The sequence below is a fragment of the Lissotriton helveticus genome, chromosome 4_1 (genome assembly GCF_964261635.1).
Source record: "Lissotriton helveticus chromosome 4_1, aLisHel1.1, whole genome shotgun sequence".
NCBI classification, from domain to species: domain Eukaryota; kingdom Metazoa; phylum Chordata; class Amphibia; order Caudata; family Salamandridae; genus Lissotriton; species Lissotriton helveticus.
The window spans coordinates 1,672,494,615-1,672,517,257 of record NC_136063.1 but is presented as its reverse complement, the minus strand read 5'-3'; the positions used below and the strand labels follow the sequence as shown (position 1 = coordinate 1,672,517,257).

General features: G+C 33.8%; 13 non-coding genes across 13 annotated transcripts; 4 read left to right on the top strand and 9 right to left on the bottom strand.

Moving 5' to 3' along the window:
• Positions 1-211: 211 nt before the first annotated feature.
• On the bottom strand, positions 212-283 carry TRNAQ-UUG (transfer RNA glutamine (anticodon UUG)). The gene has a single exon. It is a non-coding gene; the product is annotated as a tRNA-Gln (tRNA).
• A 2,447-nt stretch (positions 284-2,730) lies between these two features.
• Positions 2,731-2,802, bottom strand: TRNAQ-UUG (transfer RNA glutamine (anticodon UUG)). The gene has a single exon. It is a non-coding gene; the product is annotated as a tRNA-Gln (tRNA).
• A 1,549-nt stretch (positions 2,803-4,351) lies between these two features.
• TRNAQ-CUG (transfer RNA glutamine (anticodon CUG)) lies at positions 4,352-4,423 on the top strand. Its single transcript has one exon. It is a non-coding gene; the product is annotated as a tRNA-Gln (tRNA).
• Positions 4,424-5,249: 826 nt separating this feature from the next.
• TRNAQ-UUG (transfer RNA glutamine (anticodon UUG)) lies at positions 5,250-5,321 on the bottom strand. Its single transcript has one exon. It is a non-coding gene; the product is annotated as a tRNA-Gln (tRNA).
• A 1,549-nt stretch (positions 5,322-6,870) lies between these two features.
• Positions 6,871-6,942, top strand: TRNAQ-CUG (transfer RNA glutamine (anticodon CUG)). Its single transcript has one exon. It is a non-coding gene; the product is annotated as a tRNA-Gln (tRNA).
• An 826-nt stretch (positions 6,943-7,768) lies between these two features.
• Positions 7,769-7,840, bottom strand: TRNAQ-UUG (transfer RNA glutamine (anticodon UUG)). Its single transcript has one exon. It is a non-coding gene; the product is annotated as a tRNA-Gln (tRNA).
• A 1,550-nt stretch (positions 7,841-9,390) lies between these two features.
• TRNAQ-CUG (transfer RNA glutamine (anticodon CUG)) lies at positions 9,391-9,462 on the top strand. Its single transcript has one exon. It is a non-coding gene; the product is annotated as a tRNA-Gln (tRNA).
• Positions 9,463-10,288: 826 nt separating this feature from the next.
• On the bottom strand, positions 10,289-10,360 carry TRNAQ-UUG (transfer RNA glutamine (anticodon UUG)). The gene has a single exon. It is a non-coding gene; the product is annotated as a tRNA-Gln (tRNA).
• A 2,440-nt stretch (positions 10,361-12,800) lies between these two features.
• Positions 12,801-12,872, bottom strand: TRNAQ-UUG (transfer RNA glutamine (anticodon UUG)). The gene has a single exon. It is a non-coding gene; the product is annotated as a tRNA-Gln (tRNA).
• A 2,440-nt stretch (positions 12,873-15,312) lies between these two features.
• On the bottom strand, positions 15,313-15,384 carry TRNAQ-UUG (transfer RNA glutamine (anticodon UUG)). The gene has a single exon. It is a non-coding gene; the product is annotated as a tRNA-Gln (tRNA).
• A 1,550-nt stretch (positions 15,385-16,934) lies between these two features.
• TRNAQ-CUG (transfer RNA glutamine (anticodon CUG)) lies at positions 16,935-17,006 on the top strand. Its single transcript has one exon. It is a non-coding gene; the product is annotated as a tRNA-Gln (tRNA).
• Positions 17,007-17,832: 826 nt separating this feature from the next.
• On the bottom strand, positions 17,833-17,904 carry TRNAQ-UUG (transfer RNA glutamine (anticodon UUG)). The gene has a single exon. It is a non-coding gene; the product is annotated as a tRNA-Gln (tRNA).
• A 2,440-nt stretch (positions 17,905-20,344) lies between these two features.
• TRNAQ-UUG (transfer RNA glutamine (anticodon UUG)) lies at positions 20,345-20,416 on the bottom strand. Its single transcript has one exon. It is a non-coding gene; the product is annotated as a tRNA-Gln (tRNA).
• Between the last annotated feature and the right edge of the window lie 2,227 nt (positions 20,417-22,643).

Sequence of the window (22,643 nt, the reverse complement as noted above, 5' to 3'; positions counted from 1 at the left end):
GATGAGTTTGAGAAAACAGAGTCAGCTCGCAAAATGTCTCATTATTTTGAGCCATTTAATTTCCATGTTTTCTAAAAGTTCTATCATTTGCTCACTTCGAATAGACTTTCAGAATACAATCAATAAATTAATGTTTCACTCTACCCGTGTTAGATTTGTGATATTTATGAATACACTTGACAGAAAAAGATTTGATCAACAGTCATGAAAGTGGTCCCACCGAGATTTGAACTCGGATCCTTGGAATCAAAGTCCAAAGTGCTAACCATTACACCATGGAACCTCCCATGTGACAAGGGAGCAAATTGCTGCAGCAATGTGAACATTTCAAAGTTTTTAATGTTCTACAGTCAAAGACCAACAGAATGTTATTACTTTTCTATTCTGTTCAACTTTTGCATATTGAACTATGTTAGGGAAGGATGTTGCCCAGAGGACTCAAGTAACGCTATCACTCTGTTGAACAGTACTTTTTATGTGAGATACGATTTTGCAATAAAATATAAGATTCCCCCGTGAATGCAATCTCTTCTCTCAAAATGAAAAGCTCAACCTGGTACAGGTGGTTTGATGGTATCAAGCTTAGCACTCTAGACTCTGAAAACCGGGATCTGAGTACAAATCACAGTGGGACTTATCTAAACTTTACGATTTTCTTTTCCATTCAGTTCTTAGAATTATTAATTGGAAAAACATCTCATTTACTTATAAACTTGTACATATCCACTTTACACGTATGTATCTCCCTATATCTTGCTATATGTCTCTGTATATTTATAGGACAACATAAACACATACATTATAAAAATGCATATAATTAGTAGAGGTGAAAATAATGAAAAGTTGTTGCCTCTCCACATTTGAAACATGAGCTTCTTCTCCTTACTCTTCTATATGTCATGAAATTGAGATACTCACTTTTTACTCAATTTTGATCTAACAATATAATTGATTTATACAAAGCATATCATATGATTTGTGAATAATCTTAAAAGAGAAAATTAGATCAGTACCTGTGAGGCCTCCAAGCAAAAGCTTATGTTTCACGATTGCAGATCGACTGTTGAAAATCAGCATGAAAAACGTTTTATTTCACAATTTCCATACTAATATACAAAAACATTTGTACTCTCTGAATGATACCGTCATTGTGGTTCTCTAGGTTTGATTTAAGAACACTTCTCTTTCGAAATGTGCTAAATTCGCCTTATCAATAGCGCAGAAAGCTTCAAAAAGGGATGCTGGGAATCAGGCCTCTGAAATGCATTTCAGAAAAACAGGATAGGATTTCTTAATGTCACACTATTTTGTGTAGGAATGTGATGTAAACGTATTATAATGTTTGTATTTCTGTAACTTGTTCAAGCTGATGGACGTTTTGAAAGGAATCAATAATTGTCTCTTTCAACCTACTGGTGTTGGATTTGAGCTATCAATAAACAAAGGTGACAGAAATAGAAAAGGTCAAGAGTAATAAAATAGTACCCCCAAGATTTGGACTGGTACCTTTGCATGCAAAGTCCAACGTGCCAATCATTGCTCTTTGGCGCAGCCCATGTGAGAGACAAAGAAATGGGTGTATTAGTTTGGAAATGTAAAATGTTTTAATATGATACAGTCAAAGATGATCATTATGATATAACTTGCCTATCTTGATAAACGTGTGCATATTTAACACTGTTATGGAGAATGTATCTGAACAGAATCAAATCACATTATAGCTCTTTACACTATGAGCATTCAACAGAGATATCCTTTCATCAATGTAAGAAATGCCCCCGCACTAATGCGCTCTCTTTTGTCTCAATGGAAAAATGACTCATGTATGGGAGGGTTCCATGGTCTAATGGTTAGCATCCTGGACTCTGAATCCAGAGATCTGAGTTCAAATCTCGGTGGGACCTACTTGAATTATGAGATTTACTATTTCACCCATTTCTTAGAATTTGGACTTGGAAAAACATAACGTCAATGTTTTATACTGATATTTATCAACGTATAAGTATGCATCTATGTATACATAGCTATATCCGTCTAGATAGCGATAAGACTATATACAGAAATCAATTATTCATAAACATATGTATTGAAGCTGAAAACTAAAAACTGTTGTTTCCCATCCACAATTTAAACGTTAGGTTCATTTCCTCTCTCATCTATATGACCAGTAATGAGATAGTTAATTTTTGCTGATTTCTTATATGACAACATGCTTGACTTACACAGTGCATTTAATTGTGAATTTCTTTGAAAGAGAAATTCAGATTATTACCTTTGACACGTCTTTCGAAAGATTTTACTTTATGGTTATGGATTTACTTTAGAAAATCAGAGTGTAAATATATGTGTGTCTGAATTTCATGATTGTTATTCAAAACGTCATATCTTCTGTCCCCATAATACACAATTTGATTCCTCAAGTTTTGTTTTAATGAAGGATTTCCAATTAAAAAGTTCCATCTTCCCCTTATCAATAACACTAAGATTTAAGAAAGTAATATCTTGCATCAGCCCCCTGTGATGAGTTTGAGAAAACAGAGTCAGCTCGCAAAATGTCTCATTATTTTGAGCCATTTAATTTCCATGTTTTCTAAAAGTTCTATCATTTGCTCACTTCGAATAGACTTTCAGAATACAATCAATAAATTAATGTTTCACTCTACCCGTGTTAGATTTGTGATATTTATGAATACACTTGACAGAAAAAGATTTGATCAACAGTCATGAAAGTGGTCCCACCGAGATTTGAACTCGGATCCTTGGAATCAAAGTCCAAAGTGCTAACCATTACACCATGGAACCTCCCATGTGACAAGGGAGCAAATTGCTGCAGCAATGTGAACATTTCAAAGTTTTTAATGTTCTACAGTCAAAGACCAACAGAATGTTATTACTTTTCTATTCTGTTCAACTTTTGCATATTGAACTATGTTAGGGAAGGATGTTGCCCAGAGGACTCAAGTAACGCTATCACTCTGTTGAACAGTACTTTTTATGTGAGATACGATTTTGCAATAAAATATAAGATTCCCCCGTGAATGCAATCTCTTCTCTCAAAATGAAAAGCTCAACCTGGTACAGGTGGTTTGATGGTATCAAGCTTAGCACTCTAGACTCTGAAAACCGGGATCTGAGTACAAATCACAGTGGGACTTATCTAAACTTTACGATTTTCTTTTCCATTCAGTTCTTAGAATTATTAATTGGAAAAACATCTCATTTACTTATAAACTTGTACATATCCACTTTACACGTATGTATCTCCCTATATCTTGCTATATGTCTCTGTATATTTATAGGACAACATAAACACATACATTATAAAAATGCATATAATTAGTAGAGGTGAAAATAATGAAAAGTTGTTGCCTCTCCACATTTGAAACATGAGCTTCTTCTCCTTACTCTTCTATATGTCATGAAATTGAGATACTCACTTTTTACTCAATTTTGATCTAACAATATAATTGATTTATACAAAGCATATCATATGATTTGTGAATAATCTTAAAAGAGAAAATTAGATCAGTACCTGTGAGGCCTCCAAGCAAAAGCTTATGTTTCACGATTGCAGATCGACTGTTGAAAATCAGCATGAAAAACGTTTTATTTCACAATTTCCATACTAATATACAAAAACATTTGTACTCTCTGAATGATACCGTCATTGTGGTTCTCTAGGTTTGATTTAAGAACACTTCTCTTTCGAAATGTGCTAAATTCGCCTTATCAATAGCGCAGAAAGCTTCAAAAAGGGATGCTGGGAATCAGGCCTCTGAAATGCATTTCAGAAAAACAGGATAGGATTTCTTAATGTCACACTATTTTGTGTAGGAATGTGATGTAAACGTATTATATTGTTTGTATTTCTGTAACTTGTTCAAGCTGATGGACGTTTTGAAAGGAATCAATAATTGTCTCTTTCAACCTACTGGTGTTGGATTTGAGCTATCAATAAACAAAGGTGACAGAAATAGAAAAGGTCAAGAGTAATAAAATAGTACCCCCAAGATTTGGACTGGTACCTTTGCATGCAAAGTCCAACGTGCCAATCATTGCTCTTTGGCGCAGCCCATGTGAGAGACAAAGAAATGGGTGTATTAGTTTGGAAATGTAAAATGTTTTAATATGTTACAGTCAAAGATGATCATTATGATATAACTTGCCTATCCTGATAAACGTTTGCATATTTAACACTGTTAAGGAGAATGTATCTGAACAGAATCAAATCACATTATAGCTCTTTACACTATGAGCATTCAACAGAGTTATCGTTTCATCAATGTAAGAAATGCCCCCGCACTAATGCGCTCTCTTTTGTCTCAATGGAAAAATGACTCATGTATGGGAGGGTTCCATGGTGTAATGGTTAGCACTCTGGACTCTGAATCCAGCGATCCGAGTTCAAATCTCGGTGGGACCTGCTTGAATTATGAGATTTACTATTTCACCCATTTCTTAGAATTTGGTCTTGGAAAAACATAACGTCAATGTTTTATACTGATACTTATCAACGTATAAGTATGCATCTATGTATACATAGCTATATCCGTCTAGATAGCGATAAGACTATATAAAGAAATCAATTATTCATAAACATATGTATTGAACCTGAAAACTAAAAACTGTTGTTTCCCATGCACAATTTAAACGTTAGGTTCATTTCCTCTCTCATCTATATGACCAGTAACGAGATAGTTAATTTTTGCTGATTTCTTATATGACAACATGCTTGACTTACACAGTGCATTTAATTGTGAGTTTCTTTGAAAGAGAAATTCAGATTATTACCTTTGACACGTCTTTCGAAAGATTTTACTTTATGGTTATGGATTTACTTTAGAAAATCAGAGTGTAAATATATGTGTGTCTGAATTTCACGATTGTTATTCAAAACGTCATATCTTCTGTCCCCATAATACACAATTTGATTCCTCAAGTTTTGTTTTAATGAAGGATTTCCAATTAAAAAGTTCCATCTTCCCCTTATCAATAACAGTAAGATTTAAGAAAGTAATATCTTGCATCAGCCCCCTGTGATGAGTTTGAGAAAACAGAGTCAGCTCGCAAAATGTCTCATTATTTTGAGCCATTTAATTTCCATGTTTTCTAAAAGTTCTATCATTTGCTCACATCGAATAGACTTTCAGAATACAATCAATAAATTAATGTTTCACTCTACCCGTGTTAGATTTGTGATATTTATGAATACACTTGACAGAAAAAGATTTGATCAACAGTCATGAAAGTGGTCCCACCGAGATTTGAACTCGGATCCTTGGATTCAAAGTCCAAAGTGCTAACCATTACACCATGGAACCTCCCATGTGACAAGGGAGCAAATTGCTGCAGCAATGTGAACATTTCAAAGTTTTTAATGTTCTACAGTCAAAAACCAACAGAATGTTATTACTTTTCTATTCTGTTCAACTTTTGCATATTGAACTATGTTAGGGAAGGATGTTGCCCAGAGGACTCAAGTAACGCTATCAATCTGTTGAACAGTACTTTTTATGTGAGATACGATTTTGCAATAAAATATAAGATTCCCCCGTGAATGCAATCTCTTCTCTCAAAATGAAAAGCTCAACCTGGTACAGGTGGTTTGATGGTATCAAGCTTAGCACTCTAGACTCTGAAAACCGGGATCTGAGTACAAATCACAGTGGGACTTATCTAAACTTTACGATTTTCTTTTCCATTCAGTTCTTAGAATTATTAATTGGAAAAACATCTCATTTACTTATAAACTTGTACATATCCACTTTACACGTATGTATCTCCCTATATCTTGCTATATGTCTCTGTATATTTATAGGACAACATAAACACATACATTATAAAAATGCATATAATTAGTAGAGGTGAAAATAATGAAAAGTTGTTGCCTCTCCACATTTGAAACATGAGCTTCTTCTCCTTACTCTTCTATATGTCATGAAATTGAGATAGTCACTTTTTACTCAATTTTGATCTAACAATATAGTTGATTTATACAAAGCATATCATATGATTTGTGAATAATCTTAAAAGAGAAAATTAGATCAGTACCTGTGAGGCCTCCAAGCAAAAGCTTATGTTTCACGATTGCAGATCGACTGTTGAAAATCAGCATGAAAAACGTTTTATTTCACAATTTCCATACTAATATACAAAAACATTTGTACTCTCTGAATGATACCGTCATTGTGGTTCTCTAGGTTTGATTTAAGAACACTTCTCTTTCAAAATGTGCTAAATTCGCCTTATCAATAGCGCAGAAAGCTTCAAAAAGGGATGCTGGGAATCAGGCCTCTGAAATGCATTTCAGAAAAACAGGATAGGATTTCTTAATGTCACACTATTTTGTGTAGGAATGTGATGTAAACGTATTATAATGTTTGTATTTCTGTAACTTGTTCAAGCTGATGGACGTTTTGAAAGGAATCAATAATTGTCTCTTTCAACCTACTGGTGTTGGATTTGAGCTATCAATAAACAAAGGTGACAGAAATAGAAAAGGTCAAGAGTAATAAAATAGTACCCCCAAGATTTGGACTGGTACCTTTGCATGCAAAGTCCAACGTGCCAATCATTGCTCTTTGGCGCAGCCCATGTGAGAGACAAAGAAATGGGTGTATTAGTTTGGAAATGTAAAATGTTTTAATATGTTACAGTCAAAGATGATCATTATGATATAACTTGCCTATCCTGATAAACGTTTGCATATTTAACACTGTTAAGGAGAATGTATCTGAACAGAATCAAATCACATTATAGCTCTTTACACTATGAGCATTCAACAGAGTTATCGTTTCATCAATGTAAGAAATGCCCCCGCACTAATGCGCTCTCTTTTGTCTCAATGGAAAAATGACTCATGTATGGGAGGGTTCCATGGTGTAATGGTTAGCACTCTGGACTCTGAATCCAGCGATCCGAGTTCAAATCTCGGTGAGACCTGCTTGAATTATGAGATTTACTATTTCACCCATTTCTTAGAATTTGGTCTTGGAAAAACATAACGTCAATGTTTTATACTGATACTTATCAACGTATAAGTATGCATCTATGTATACATAGCTATATCCGTCTAGATAGCGATAAGACTATATAAAGAAATCAATTATTCATAAACATATGTATTGAACCTGAAAACTAAAAACTGTTGTTTCCCATCCACAATTTAAACGTTAGGTTCATTTCCTCTCTCATCTATATGACCAGTAATGAGATAGTTAATTTTTGCTGATTTCTTATATGACAACATGCTTGACTTACACAGTGCATTTAATTGTGAATTTCTTTGAAAGAGAAATTCAGATTATTACCTTTGACACGTCTTTCGAAAGATTTTACTTTATGGTTATGGATTTACTTTAGAAAATCAGAGTGTAAATATATGTGTGTCTGAATTTCACGATTGTTATTCAAAACGTCATATCTTCTGTCCCCATAATACACAATTTGATTCCTCAAGTTTTGTTTTAATGAAGGATTTCCAATTAAAAAGTTCCATCTTCCCCTTATCAATAACAGTAAGATTTAAGAAAGTAATATCTTGCATCAGCCCCCTGTGATGAGTTTGAGAAAACAGAGTCAGCTCGCAAAATGTCTCATTATTTTGAGCCATTTAATTTCCATGTTTTCTAAAAGTTCTATCATTTGCTCACATCGAATAGACTTTCAGAATACAATCAATAAATTAATGTTTCACTCTACCCGTGTTAGATTTGTGATATTTATGAATACACTTGACAGAAAAAGATTTGATCAACAGTCATGAAAGTGGTCCCACCGAGATTTGAACTCGGATCCTTGGATTCAAAGTCCAAAGTGCTAACCATTACACCATGGAACCTCCCATGTGACAAGGGAGCAAATTGCTGCAGCAATGTGAACATTTCAAAGTTTTTAATGTTCTACAGTCAAAAACCAACAGAATGTTATTACTTTTCTATTCTGTTCAACTTTTGCATATTGAACTATGTTAGGGAAGGATGTTGCCCAGAGGACTCAAGTAACGCTATCACTCTGTTGAACAGTACTTTTTATGTGAGATACGATTTTGCAATAAAATATAAGATTCCCCCGTGAATGCAATCTCTTCTCTCAAAATGAAAAGCTCAACCTGGTACAGGTGGTTTGATGGTATCATGCTTAGCACTCTAGACTCTGAAAACCGGGATCTGAGTACAAATCACAGTGGGACTTATCTAAACTTTACGATTTTCTTTTCCATTCAGTTCTTAGAATTATTAATTGGAAAAACATCTCATTTACTTATAAACTTGTACATATCCACTTTACACGTATGTATCTCCCTATATCTTGCTATATGTCTCTGTATATTTATAGGACAACATAAACACATACATTATAAAAATGCATATAATTAGTAGAGGTGAAAATAATGAAAAGTTGTTGCCTCTCCACATTTGAAACATGAACTTCTTCTCCTTACTCTTCTATATGTCATGAAATTGAGATACTCACTTTTTACTCAATTTTGATCTAACAATATAGTTGATTTATACAAAGCATATCATATGATTTGTGAATAATCTTAAAGGAGAAAATTAGATCAGTACATGTGAGGCCTCCAAGCAAAAGCTTATGTTTCACGATTGCAGATCAACTGTTGAAAATCAGCATGAAAAACGTTTTATTTCACAATTTCCATACTAATATACAAAAAACATTTGTACTATCTGAATGATACCGTCATTGTGGTTCTCTAGGTTTGATTTAAGAACACTTCTCTTTCAAAATGTGCTAAATTCGCCTTATCAATAGCGCAGAAAGCTTCAAAAAGGGATGCTGGGAATCAGGCCTCTGAAATGCATTTCAGAAAAACAGGATAGGATTTCTTAATGCCACACTATTTTGTGTAGGAATGTGATGTAAACGTATTATAATGTTTGTATTTCTGTAACTTGTTCAAGCTGATGGACGTTTTGAAAGGAATCAATAATTGTCTCTTTCAACCTACTGGTGTTGGATTTGAGCTATCAATAAACAAAGATGACAGAAATGGAAAAGGTCAAGAGTAATAAAATAGTACCCCCAAGATTTGGACTGGTACCTTTGCATGCAAAGTTTAACGTGCCAATCATTGCTCTTTGGCGCAGCCCATGTGAGAGACAAAGAAATGGGTGTATTAGTTTGGAAATGTAAAATGTTTTAATATGTTACAGTCAAAGATGATGATTATGATATAACTTGCCTATCCTGATAAACGTTTGCATACTTAACACTGTTATGGAGAATGTATCTGAACAGAATCAAATCACATTATAGCTCTTTACACTATGAGCATTCAACAGAGATATCGTTTCATCAATGTAAGAAATGCCCCCGCACTAATGCGCTCTCTTTTGTCTCAATGGAAAAATGACTCATGTATGGGAGGGTTCCATGGTGTAATGGTTAGCACTCTGGACTCTGAATCCAGCGATCCGAGTTCAAATCTCGGTGGGACCTGCTTGAATTATGAGATTTACTATTTCACCCATTTCTTAGAATTTGGTCTTGGAAAAACATAACGTCAATGTTTTATACTGATACTTATCAACGTATAAGTATGCATCTATGTATACATAGCTATATCCGTCTAGATAGCGATAAGACTATATAAAGAAATCAATTATTCATAAACATATGTATTGAACCTGAAAACTAAAAACTGTTGTTTCCCATCCACAATTTAAACGTTAGGTTCATTTCCTCTCTCATCTATATGACCAGTAATGAGATAGTTAATTTTTGCTGATTTCTTATATGACAACATGCTTGACTTACACAGTGCATTTAATTGTGAGTTTCTTTGAAAGAGAAATTCAGATTATTACCTTTGACACGTCTTTCGAAAGATTTTACTTTATGGTTATGGATTTACTTTAGAAAATCAGAGTGTAAATATATGTGTGTCTGAATTTCACGATTGTTATTCAAAACGTCATATCTTCTGTCCCCATAATACACAATTTGATTCCTCAAGTTTTGTTTTAATGAAGGATTTCCAATTAAAAAGTTCCATCTTCCCCTTATCAATAACAGTAAGATTTAAGAAAGTAATATCTTGCATCAGCCCCCTGTGATGAGTTTGAGAAAACAGAGTCAGCTCGCAAAATGTCTCATTATTTTGAGCCATTTAATTTCCATGTTTTCTAAAAGTTCTATCATTTGCTCACATCGAATAGACTTTCAGAATACAATCAATAAATTAATGTTTCACTCTACCCGTGTTAGATTTGTGATATTTATGAATACACTTGACAGAAAAAGATTTGATCAACAGTCATGAAAGTGGTCCCACCGAGATTTGAACTCGGATCCTTGGATTCAAAGTCCAAAGTGCTAACCATTACACCATGGAACCTCCCATGTGACAACGGAGCAAATTGCTGCAGCAATGTGAACATTTCAAAGTTTTTAATGTTCTACAGTCAAAAACCAACAGAATGTTATTACTTTTCTATTCTGTTCAACTTTTGCATATTGAACTATGTTAGGGAAGGATGTTGCCCAGAGGACTCAAGTAACGCTATCACTCTGTTGAACAGTACTTTTTATGTGAGATACGATTTTGCAATAAAATATAAGATTCCCCCGTGAATGCAATCTCTTCTCTCAAAATGAAAAGCTCAACCTGGTACAGGTGGTTTGATGGTATCAAGCTTAGCACTCTAGACTCTGAAAACCGGGATCTGAGTACAAATCACAGTGGGACTTATCTAAACTTTACGATTTTCTTTTCCATTCAGTTCTTAGAATTATTAATTGGAAAAACATCTCATTTACTTATAAACTTGTACATATCCACTTTACACGTATGTATCTCCCTATATCTTGCTATATGTCTCTGTATATTTATAGGACAACATAAACACATACATTATAAAAATGCATATAATTAGTAGAGGTGAAAATAATGAAAAGTTGTTGCCTCTCCACATTTGAAACATGAGCTTCTTCTCCTTACTCTTCTATATGTCATGAAATTGAGATAGTCACTTTTTACTCAATTTTGATCTAACAATATAGTTGATTTATACAAAGCATATCATATGATTTGTGAATAATCTTAAAAGAGAAAATTAGATCAGTACCTGTGAGGCCTCCAAGCAAAAGCTTATGTTTCACGATTGCAGATCGACTGTTGAAAATCAGCATGAAAAACGTTTTATTTCACAATTTCCATACTAATATACAAAAACATTTGTACTATCTGAATGATACCGTCATTGTGGTTCTCTAGGTTTGATTTAAGAACACTTCTCTTTCAAAATGTGCTAAATTCGCCTTATCAATAGCGCAGAAAGCTTCAAAAAGGGATGCTGGGAATCAGGCCTCTGAAATGCATTTCAGAAAAACAGGATAGGATTTCTTAATGCCACACTATTTTGTGTAGGAATGTGATGTAAACGTATTATAATGTTTGTATTTCTGTAACTTGTTCAAGCTGATGGACGTTTTGAAAGGAATCAATAATTGTCTCTTTCAACCTACTGGTGTTGGATTTGAGCTATCAATAAACAAAGGTGACAGAAATAGAAAAGGTCAAGAGTAATAAAATAGTACCCCCAAGATTTGGACTGGTACCTTTGCATGCAAAGTCCAACGTGCCAATCATTGCTCTTTGGCGCAGCCCATGTGAGAGACAAAGAAATGGGTGTATTAGTTTGGAAATGTAAAATGTTTTAATATGTTACAGTCAAAGATGATCATTATGATATAACTTGCCTATCCTGATAAACGTTTGCATATTTAACACTGTTAAGGAGAATGTATCTGAACAGAATCAAATCACATTATAGCTCTTTACACTATGAGCATTCAACAGAGATATCGTTTCATTAATGTAAGAAATGCCCCCGCACTAATGTGCTCTCTTTTGTCTCAATGGAAAAATGACTCATGTATGGGAGGGTTCCATGGTGTAATGGTTAGCACTCTGAATCCAGCGATCCGAGTTCAAATCTCGGTGGGACCTGCTTGAATTATGAGATTTACTATTTCACCCATTTCTTAGAATTTGGTCTTGGAAAAACATAACGTCAATGTTTTATACTGATACTTATCAACGTATAAGTATGCATCTATGTATACATAGCTATATCCGTCTAGATAGCGATAAGACTATATAAAGAAATCAATTATTCATAAACATATGTATTGAACCTGAAAACTAAAAACTGTTGTTTCCCATCCACAATTTAAACGTTAGGTTCATTTCCTCTCTCATCTATATGACCAGTAATGAGATAGTTAATTTTTGCTGATTTCTTATATGACAACATGCTTGACTTACACAGTGCATTTAATTGTGAATTTCTTTGAAAGAGAAATTCAGATTATTACCTTTGACACGTCTTTCGAAAGATTTTACTTTATGGTTATGGATTTACTTTAGAAAATCAGAGTGTAAATATATGTGTGTCTGAATTTCACGATTGTTATTCAAAACGTCATATCTTCTGTCCCCATAATACACAATTTGATTCCTCAAGTTTTGTTTTAATGAAGGATTTCCAATTAAAAAGTTCCATCTTCCCCTTATCAATAACAGTAAGATTTAAGAAAGTAATATCTTGCATCAGCCCCCTGTGATGAGTTTGAGAAAACAGAGTCAGCTCGCAAAATGTCTCATTATTTTGAGCCATTTAATTTACATGTTTTCTAAAAGTTCTATCATTTGCTCACATCGAATAGACTTTCAGAATACAATCAATAAATTAATGTTTCACTCTACCCGTGTTAGATTTGTGATATTTATGAATACACTTGACAGAAAAAGATTTGATCAACAGTCATGAAAGTGGTCCCACCGAGATTTGAACTCGGATCCTTGGATTCAAAGTCCAAAGTGCTAACCATTACACCATGGAACCTCCCATGTGACAAGGGAGCAAATTGCTGCAGCAATGTGAACATTTCAAAGTTTTTAATGTTCTACAGTCAAAAACCAACAGAATGTTATTACTTTTCTATTCTGTTCAACTTTTGCATATTGAACTATGTTAGGGAAGGATGTTGCCCAGAGGACTCAAGTAACGCTATCACTCTGTTGAACAGTACTTTTTATGTGAGATACGATTTTGCAATAAAATATAAGATTCCCCCGTGAATGCAATCTCTTCTCTCAAAATGAAAAGCTCAACCTGGTACAGGTGGTTTGATGGTATCAAGCTTAGCACTCTAGACTCTGAAAACCGGGATCTGAGTACAAATCACAGTGGGACTTATCTAAACTTTACGATTTTCTTTTCCATTCAGTTCTTAGAATTATTAATTGGAAAAACATCTCATTTACTTATAAACTTGTACATATCCACTTTACACGTATGTATCTCCCTATATCTTGCTATATGTCTCTGTATATTTATAGGACAACATAAACACATACATTATAAAAATGCATATAATTAGTAGAGGTGAAAATAATGAAAAGTTGTTGCCTCTCCACATTTGAAACATGAGCTTCTTCTCCTTACTCTTCTATATGTCATGAAATTGAGATACTCACTTTTTACTCAATTTTGATCTAACAATATAGTTGATTTATATAAAGCATATCATATGATTTGTGAATAATCTTAAAAGAGAAAATTAGATCAGTACCTGTGAGGCCTCCAAGCAAAAGCTTATGTTTCACGATTGCAGATCGACTGTTGAAAATCAGCATGAAAAACGTTTTATTTCACAATTTCCATACTAATATACAAAAACATTTGTACTATCTGAATGATACCGTCATTGTGGTTCTCTAGGTTTGATTTAAGAACACTTCTCTTTCAAAATGTGCTAAATTCGCCTTATCAATAGCGCAGAAAGCTTCAAAAAGGGATGCTGGGAATCAGGCCTCTGAAATGCATTTCAGAAAAACAGGATAGGATTTCTTAATGCCACACTATTTTGTGTAGGAATGTGATGTAAACGTATTATAATGTTTGTATTTCTGTAACTTGTTCAAGCTGATGGACGTTTTGAAAGGAATCAATAATTGTCTCTTTCAACCTACTGGTGTTGGATTTGAGCTATCAATAAACAAAGGTGACAGAAATAGAAAAGGTCAAGAGTAATAAAATAGTACCCCCAAGATTTGGACTGGTACCTTTGCATGCAAAGTCCAACGTGCCAATCATTGCTCTTTGGCGCAGCCCATGTGAGAGACAAAGAAATGGGTGTATTAGTTTGGAAATGTAAAATGTTTTAATATGTTACAGTCAAAGATGATCATTATGATATAACTTGCCTATCCTGATAAACGTTTGCATATTTAACACTGTTAAGGAGAATGTATCTGAACAGAATCAAATCACATTATAGCTCTTTACACTATGAGCATTCAACAGAGATATCATTTCATTAATGTAAGAAATGCCCCCGCACTAATGTGCTCTCTTTTGTCTCAATGGAAAAATGACTCATGTATGGGAGGGTTCCATGGTGTAATGGTTAGCACTCTGAATCCAGCGATCCGAGTTCAAATCTCGGTGGGACCTGCTTGAATTATGAGATTTACTATTTCACCCATTTCTTAGAATTTGGTCTTGGAAAAACATAACGTCAATGTTTTATACTGATACTTATCAACGTATAAGTATGCATCTATGTATACATAGCTATATCCGTCTAGATAGCGATAAGACTATATAAAGAAATCAATTATTCATAAACATATGTATTGAACCTGAAAACTAAAAACTGTTGTTTCCCATCCACAATTTAAACGTTAGGTTCATTTCCTCTCTCATCTATATGACCAGTAATGAGATAGTTAATTTTTGCTGATTTCTTATATGACAACATGCTTGACTTACACAGTGCATTTAATTGTGAATTTCTTTGAAAGAGAAATTCAGATTATTACCTTTGACACGTCTTTCGAAAGATTTTACTTTATGGTTATGGATTTACTTTAGAAAATCAGAGTGTAAATATATGTGTGTCTGAATTTCACGATTGTTATTCAAAACGTCATATCTTCTGTCCCCATAATACACAATTTGATTCCTCAAGTTTTGTTTTAATGAAGGATTTCCAATTAAAAAGTTCCATCTTCCCCTTATCAATAACAGTAAGATTTAAGAAAGTAATATCTTGCATCAGCCCCCTGTGATGAGTTTGAGAAAACAGAGTCAGCTCGCAAAATGTCTCATTATTTTGAGCCATTTAATTTCCATGTTTTCTAAAAGTTCTATCATTTGCTCACATCGAATAGACTTTCAGAATACAATCAATAAATTAATGTTTCACTCTACCCGTGTTAGATTTGTGATATTTATGAATACACTTGACAGAAAAAGATTTGATCAACAGTCATGAAAGTGGTCCCACCGAGATTTGAACTCGGATCCTTGGATTCAAAGTCCAAAGTGCTAACCATTACACCATGGAACCTCCCATGTGACAAGGGAGCAAATTGCTGCAGCAATGTGAACATTTCAAAGTTTTTAATGTTCTACAGTCAAAAACCAACAGAATGTTATTACTTTTCTATTCTGTTCAACTTTTGCATATTGAACTATGTTAGGGAAGGATGTTGCCCAGAGGACTCAAGTAACGCTATCACTCTGTTGAACAGTACTTTTTATGTGAGATACGATTTTGCAATAAAATATAAGATTCCCCCGTGAATGCAATCTCTTCTCTCAAAATGAAAAGCTCAACCTGGTACAGGTGGTTTGATGGTATCATGCTTAGCACTCTAGACTCTGAAAACCGGGATCTGAGTACAAATCACAGTGGGACTTATCTAAACTTTACGATTTTCTTTTCCATTCAGTTCTTAGAATTATTAATTGGAAAAACATCTCATTTACTTATAAACTTGTACATATCCACTTTACACGTATGTATCTCCCTATATCTTGCTATATGTCTCTGTATATTTATAGGACAACATAAACACATACATTATAAAAATGCATATAATTAGTAGAGGTGAAAATAATGAAAAGTTGTTGCCTCTCCACATTTGAAACATGAACTTCTTCTCCTTACTCTTCTATATGTCATGAAATTGAGATACTCACTTTTTACTCAATTTTGATCTAACAATATAGTTGATTTATACAAAGCATATCATATGATTTGTGAATAATCTTAAAAGAGAAAATTAGATCAGTACATGTGAGGCCTCCAAGCAAAAGCTTATGTTTCACGATTGCAGATCAACTGTTGAAAATCAGCATGAAAAACGTTTTATTTCACAATTTCCATACTAATATACAAAAAACATTTGTACTATCTGAATGATACCGTCATTGTGGTTCTCTAGGTTTGATTTAAGAACACTTCTCTTTCAAAATGTGCTAAATTCGCCTTATCAATAGCGCAGAAAGCTTCAAAAAGGGATGCTGGGAATCAGGCCTCTGAAATGCATTTCAGAAAAACAGGATAGGATTTCTTAATGCCACACTATTTTGTGTAGGAATGTGATGTAAACGTATTATAATGTTTGTATTTCTGTAACTTGTTCAAGCTGATGGACGTTTTGAAAGGAATCAATAATTGTCTCTTTCAACCTACTGGTGTTGGATTTGAGCTATCAATAAACAAAGATGACAGAAATGGAAAAGGTCAAGAGTAATAAAATAGTACCCCCAAGATTTGGACTGGTACCTTTGCATGCAAAGTTTAACGTGCCAATCATTGCTCTTTGGCGCAGCCCATGTGAGAGACAAAGAAATGGGTGTATTAGTTTGGAAATGTAAAATGTTTTAATATGTTACAGTCAAAGATGATGATTATGATATAACTTGCCTATCCTGATAAACGTTTGCATACTTAACACTGTTATGGAGAATGTATCTGAACAGAATCAAATCACATTATAGCTCTTTACACTATGAGCATTCAACAGAGATATCGTTTCATCAATGTAAGAAATGCCCCCGCACTAATGCGCTCTCTTTTGTCTCAATGGAAAAATGACTCATGTATGGGAGGGTTCCATGGTGTAATGGTTAGCACTCTGGACTCTGAATCCAGCGATCCGAGTTCAAATCTCGGTGGGACCTGCTTGAATTATGAGATTTACTATTTCACCCATTTCTTAGAATTTGGTCTTGGAAAAACATAACGTCAATGTTTTATACTGATACTTATCAACGTATAAGTATGCATCTATGTATACATAGCTATATCCGTCTAGATAGCGATAAGACTATATAAAGAAATCAATTATTCATAAACATATGTATTGAACCTGAAAACTAAAAACTGTTGTTTCCCATCCACAATTTAAACGTTAGGTTCATTTCCTCTCTCATCTATATGACCAGTAATGAGATAGTTAATTTTTGCTGATTTCTTATATGACAACATGCTTGACTTACACAGTGCATTTAATTGTGAGTTTCTTTGAAAGAGAAATTCAGATTATTACCTTTGACACGTCTTTCGAAAGATTTTACTTTATGGTTATGGATTTACTTTAGAAAATCAGAGTGTAAATATATGTGTGTCTGAATTTCACGATTGTTATTCAAAACGTCATATCTTCTGTCCCCATAATACACAATTTGATTCCTCAAGTTTTGTTTTAATGAAGGATTTCCAATTAAAAAGTTCCATCTTCCCCTTATCAATAACAGTAAGATTTAAGAAAGTAATATCTTGCATCAGCCCCCTGTGATGAGTTTGAGAAAACAGAGTCAGCTCGCAAAATGTCTCATTATTTTGAGCCATTTAATTTCCATGTTTTCTAAAAGTTCTATCATTTGCTCACATCGAATAGACTTTCAGAATACAATCAATAAATTAATGTTTCACTCTACCCGTGTTAGATTTGTGATATTTATGAATACACTTGACAGAAAAAGATTTGATCAACAGTCATGAAAGTGGTCCCACCGAGATTTGAACTCGGATCCTTGGATTCAAAGTCCAAAGTGCTAACCATTACACCATGGAACCTCCCATGTGACAACGGAGCAAATTGCTGCAGCAATGTGAACATTTCAAAGTTTTTAATGTTCTACAGTCAAAAACCAACAGAATGTTATTACTTTTCTATTCTGTTCAACTTTTGCATATTGAACTATGTTAGGGAAGGATGTTGCCCAGAGGACTCAAGTAACGCTATCACTCTGTTGAACAGTACTTTTTATGTGAGATACGATTTTGCAATAAAATATAAGATTCCCCCGTGAATGCAATCTCTTCTCTCAAAATGAAAAGCTCAACCTGGTACAGGTGGTTTGATGGTATCAAGCTTAGCACTCTAGACTCTGAAAACCGGAATCTGAGTACAAATCACAGTGGGACTTATCTAAACTTTACGATTTTCTTTTCCATTCAGTTCTTAGAATTATTAATTGGAAAAACATCTCATTTACTTATAAACTTGTACATATCCACTTTACACGTATGTATCTCCCTATATCTTGCTATATGTCTCTGTATATTTATAGGACAACATAAACACATACATTATAAAAATGCATATAATTAGTAGAGGTGAAAATAATGAAAAGTTGTTGCCTCTCCACATTTGAAACATGAGCTTCTTCTCCTTACTCTTCTATATGTCATGAAATTGAGATAGTCACTTTTTACTCAATTTTGATCTAACAATATAGTTGATTTATACAAAGCATATCATATGATTTGTGAATAATCTTAAAAGAGAAAATTAGATCAGTACCTGTGAGGCCTCCAAGCAAAAGCTTATGTTTCACGATTGCAGATCGACTGTTGAAAATCAGCATGAAAAACGTTTTATTTCACAATTTCCATACTAATATACAAAAACATTTGTACTATCTGAATGATACCGTCATTGTGGTTCTCTAGGTTTGATTTAAGAACACTTCTCTTTCAAAATGTGCTAAATTCGCCTTATCAATAGCGCAGAAAGCTTCAAAAAGGGATGCTGGGAATCAGGCCTCTGAAATGCATTTCAGAAAAACAGGATAGGATTTCTTAATGCCACACTATTTTTTGTAGGAATGTGATGTAAACGTATTATAATGTTTGTATTTCTGTAACTTGTTCAAGCTGATGGACGTTTTGAAAGGAATCAATAATTGTCTCTTTCAACCTACTGGTGTTGGATTTGAGCTATCAATAAACAAAGGTGACAGAAATAGAAAAGGTCAAGAGTAATAAAATAGTACCCCCAAGATTTGGACTGGTACCTTTGCATGCAAAGTCCAACGTGCCAATCATTGCTCTTTGGCGCAGCCCATGTGAGAGACAAAGAAATGGGTGTATTAGTTTGGAAATGTAAAATGTTTTAATATGTTACAGTCAAAGATGATCATTATGATATAACTTGCCTATCCTGATAAACGTTTGCATATTTAACACTGTTAAGGAGAATGTATCTGAACAGAATCAAATCACATTATAGCTCTTTACACTATGAGCATTCAACAGAGATATCGTTTCATTAATGTAAGAAATGCCCCCGCACTAATGTGCTCTCTTTTTTCTCAATGGAAAAATGACTCATGTATGGGAGGGTTCCATGGTGTAATGGTTAGCACTCTGAATCCAGCGATCCGAGTTCAAATCTCGGTGGGACCTGCTTGAATTATGAGATTTACTATTTCACCCATTTCTTAGAATTTGGTCTTGGAAAAACATAACGTCAATGTTTTATACTGATACTTATCAACGTATAAGTATGCATCTATGTATACATAGCTATATCCGTCTAGATAGCGATAAGACTATATAAAGAAATCAATTATTCATAAACATATGTATTGAACCTGAAAACTAAAAACTGTTGTTTCCCATCCACAATTTAAACGTTAGGTTCATTTCCTCTCTCATCTATATGACCAGTAATGAGATAGTTAATTTTTGCTGATTTCTTATATGACAACATGCTTGACTTACACAGTGCATTTAATTGTGAATTTCTTTGAAAGAGAAATTCAGATTATTACCTTTGACACGTCTTTCGAAAGATTTTACTTTATGGTTATGGATTTACTTTAGAAAATCAGAGTGTAAATATATGTGTGTCTGAATTTCACGATTGTTATTCAAAACGTCATATCTTCTGTCCCCATAATACACAATTTGATTCCTCAAGTTTTGTTTTAATGAAGGATTTCCAATTAAAAAGTTCCATCTTCCCCTTATCAATAACAGTAAGATTTAAGAAAGTAATATCTTGCATCAGCCCCCTGTGATGAGTTTGAGAAAACAGAGTCAGCTCGCAAAATGTCTCATTATTTTGAGCCATTTAATTTACATGTTTTCTAAAAGTTCTATCATTTGCTCACATCGAATAGACTTTCAGAATACAATCAATAAATTAATGTTTCACTCTACCCGTGTTAGATTTGTGATATTTATGAATACACTTGACAGAAAAAGATTTGATCAACAGTCATGAAAGTGGTCCCACCGAGATTTGAACTCGGATCCTTGGATTCAAAGTCCAAAGTGCTAACCATTACACCATGGAACCTCCCATGTGACAAGGGAGCAAATTGCTGCAGCAATGTGAACATTTCAAAGTTTTTAATGTTCTACAGTCAAAAACCAACAGAATGTTATTACTTTTCTATTCTGTTCAACTTTTGCATATTGAACTATGTTAGGGAAGGATGTTGCCCAGAGGACTCAAGTAACGCTATCACTCTGTTGAACAGTACTTTTTATGTGAGATACGATTTTGCAATAAAATATAAGATTCCCCCGTGAATGCAATCTCTTCTCTCAAAATGAAAAGCTCAACCTGGTACAGGTGGTTTGATGGTATCAAGCTTAGCACTCTAGACTCTGAAAACCGGGATCTGAGTACAAATCACAGTGGGACTTATCTAAACTTTACGATTTTCTTTTCCATTCAGTTCTTAGAATTATTAATTGGAAAAACATCTCATTTACTTATAAACTTGTACATATCCACTTTACACGTATGTATCTCCCTATATCTTGCTATATGTCTCTGTATATTTATAGGACAACATAAACACATACATTATAAAAATGCATATAATTAGTAGAGGTGAAAATAATGAAAAGTTGTTGCCTCTCCACATTTGAAACATGAGCTTCTTCTCCTTACTCTTCTATATGTCATGAAATTGAGATACTCACTTTTTACTCAATTTTGATCTAACAATATAGTTGATTTATATAAAGCATATCATATGATTTGTGAATAATCTTAAAAGAGAAAATTAGATCAGTACCTGTGAGGCCTCCAAGCAAAAGCTTATGTTTCACGATTGCAGATCGACTGTTGAAAATCAGCATGAAAAACGTTTTATTTCACAATTTCCATACTAATATACAAAAACATTTGTACTATCTGAATGATACCGTCATTGTGGTTCTCTAGGTTTGATTTAAGAACACTTCTCTTTCAAAATGTGCTAAATTCGCCTTATCAATAGCGCAGAAAGCTTCAAAAAGGGATGCTGGGAATCAGGCCTCTGAAATGCATTTCAGAAAAACAGGATAGGATTTCTTAATGCCACACTATTTTGTGTAGGAATGTGATGTAAACGTATTATAATGTTTGTATTTCTGTAACTTGTTCAAGCTGATGGACGTTTTGAAAGGAATCAATAATTGTCTCTTTCAACCTACTGGTGTTGGATTTGAGCTATCAATAAACAAAGGTGACAGAAATAGAAAAGGTCAAGAGTAATAAAATAGTACCCCCAAGATTTGGACTGGTACCTTTGCATGCAAAGTCCAACGTGCCAATCATTGCTCTTTGGCGCAGCCCATGTGAGAGACAAAGAAATGGGTGTATTAGTTTGGAAATGTAAAATGTTTTAATATGTTACAGTCAAAGATGATCATTATGATATAACTTGCCTATCCTGATAAACGTTTGCATATTTAACACTGTTAAGGAGAATGTATCTGAACAGAATCAAATCACATTATAGCTCTTTACACTATGAGCATTCAACAGAGATATCATTTCATTAATGTAAGAAATGCCCCCGCACTAATGTGCTCTCTTTTGTCTCAATGGAAAAATGACTCATGTATGGGAGGGTTCCATGGTGTAATGGTTAGCACTCTGAATCCAGCGATCCGAGTTCAAATCTCGGTGGGACCTGCTTGAATTATGAGATTTACTATTTCACCCATTTCTTAGAATTTGGTCTTGGAAAAACATAACGTCAATGTTTTATACTGATACTTATCAACGTATAAGTATGCATCTATGTATACATAGCTATATCCGTCTAGATAGCGATAAGACTATATAAAGAAATCAATTATTCATAAACATATGTATTGAACCTGAAAACTAAAAACTGTTGTTTCCCATCCACAATTTAAACGTTAGGTTCATTTCCTCTCTCATCTATATGACCAGTAATGAGATAGTTAATTTTTGCTGATTTCTTATATGACAACATGCTTGACTTACACAGTGCATTTAATTGTGAGTTTCTTTGAAAGAGAAATTCAGATTATTACCTTTGACACGTCTTTCGAAAGATTTTACTTTATGGTTATGGATTTACTTTAGAAAATCAGAGTGTAAATATATGTGTGTCTGAATTTCACGATTGTTATTCAAAACGTCATATCTTCTGTCCCCATAATACACAATTTGATTCCTCAAGTTTTGTTTTAATGAAGGATTTCCAATTAAAAAGTTCCATCTTCCCCTTATCAATAACAGTAAGATTTAAGAAAGTAATATCTTGCATCAGCCCCCT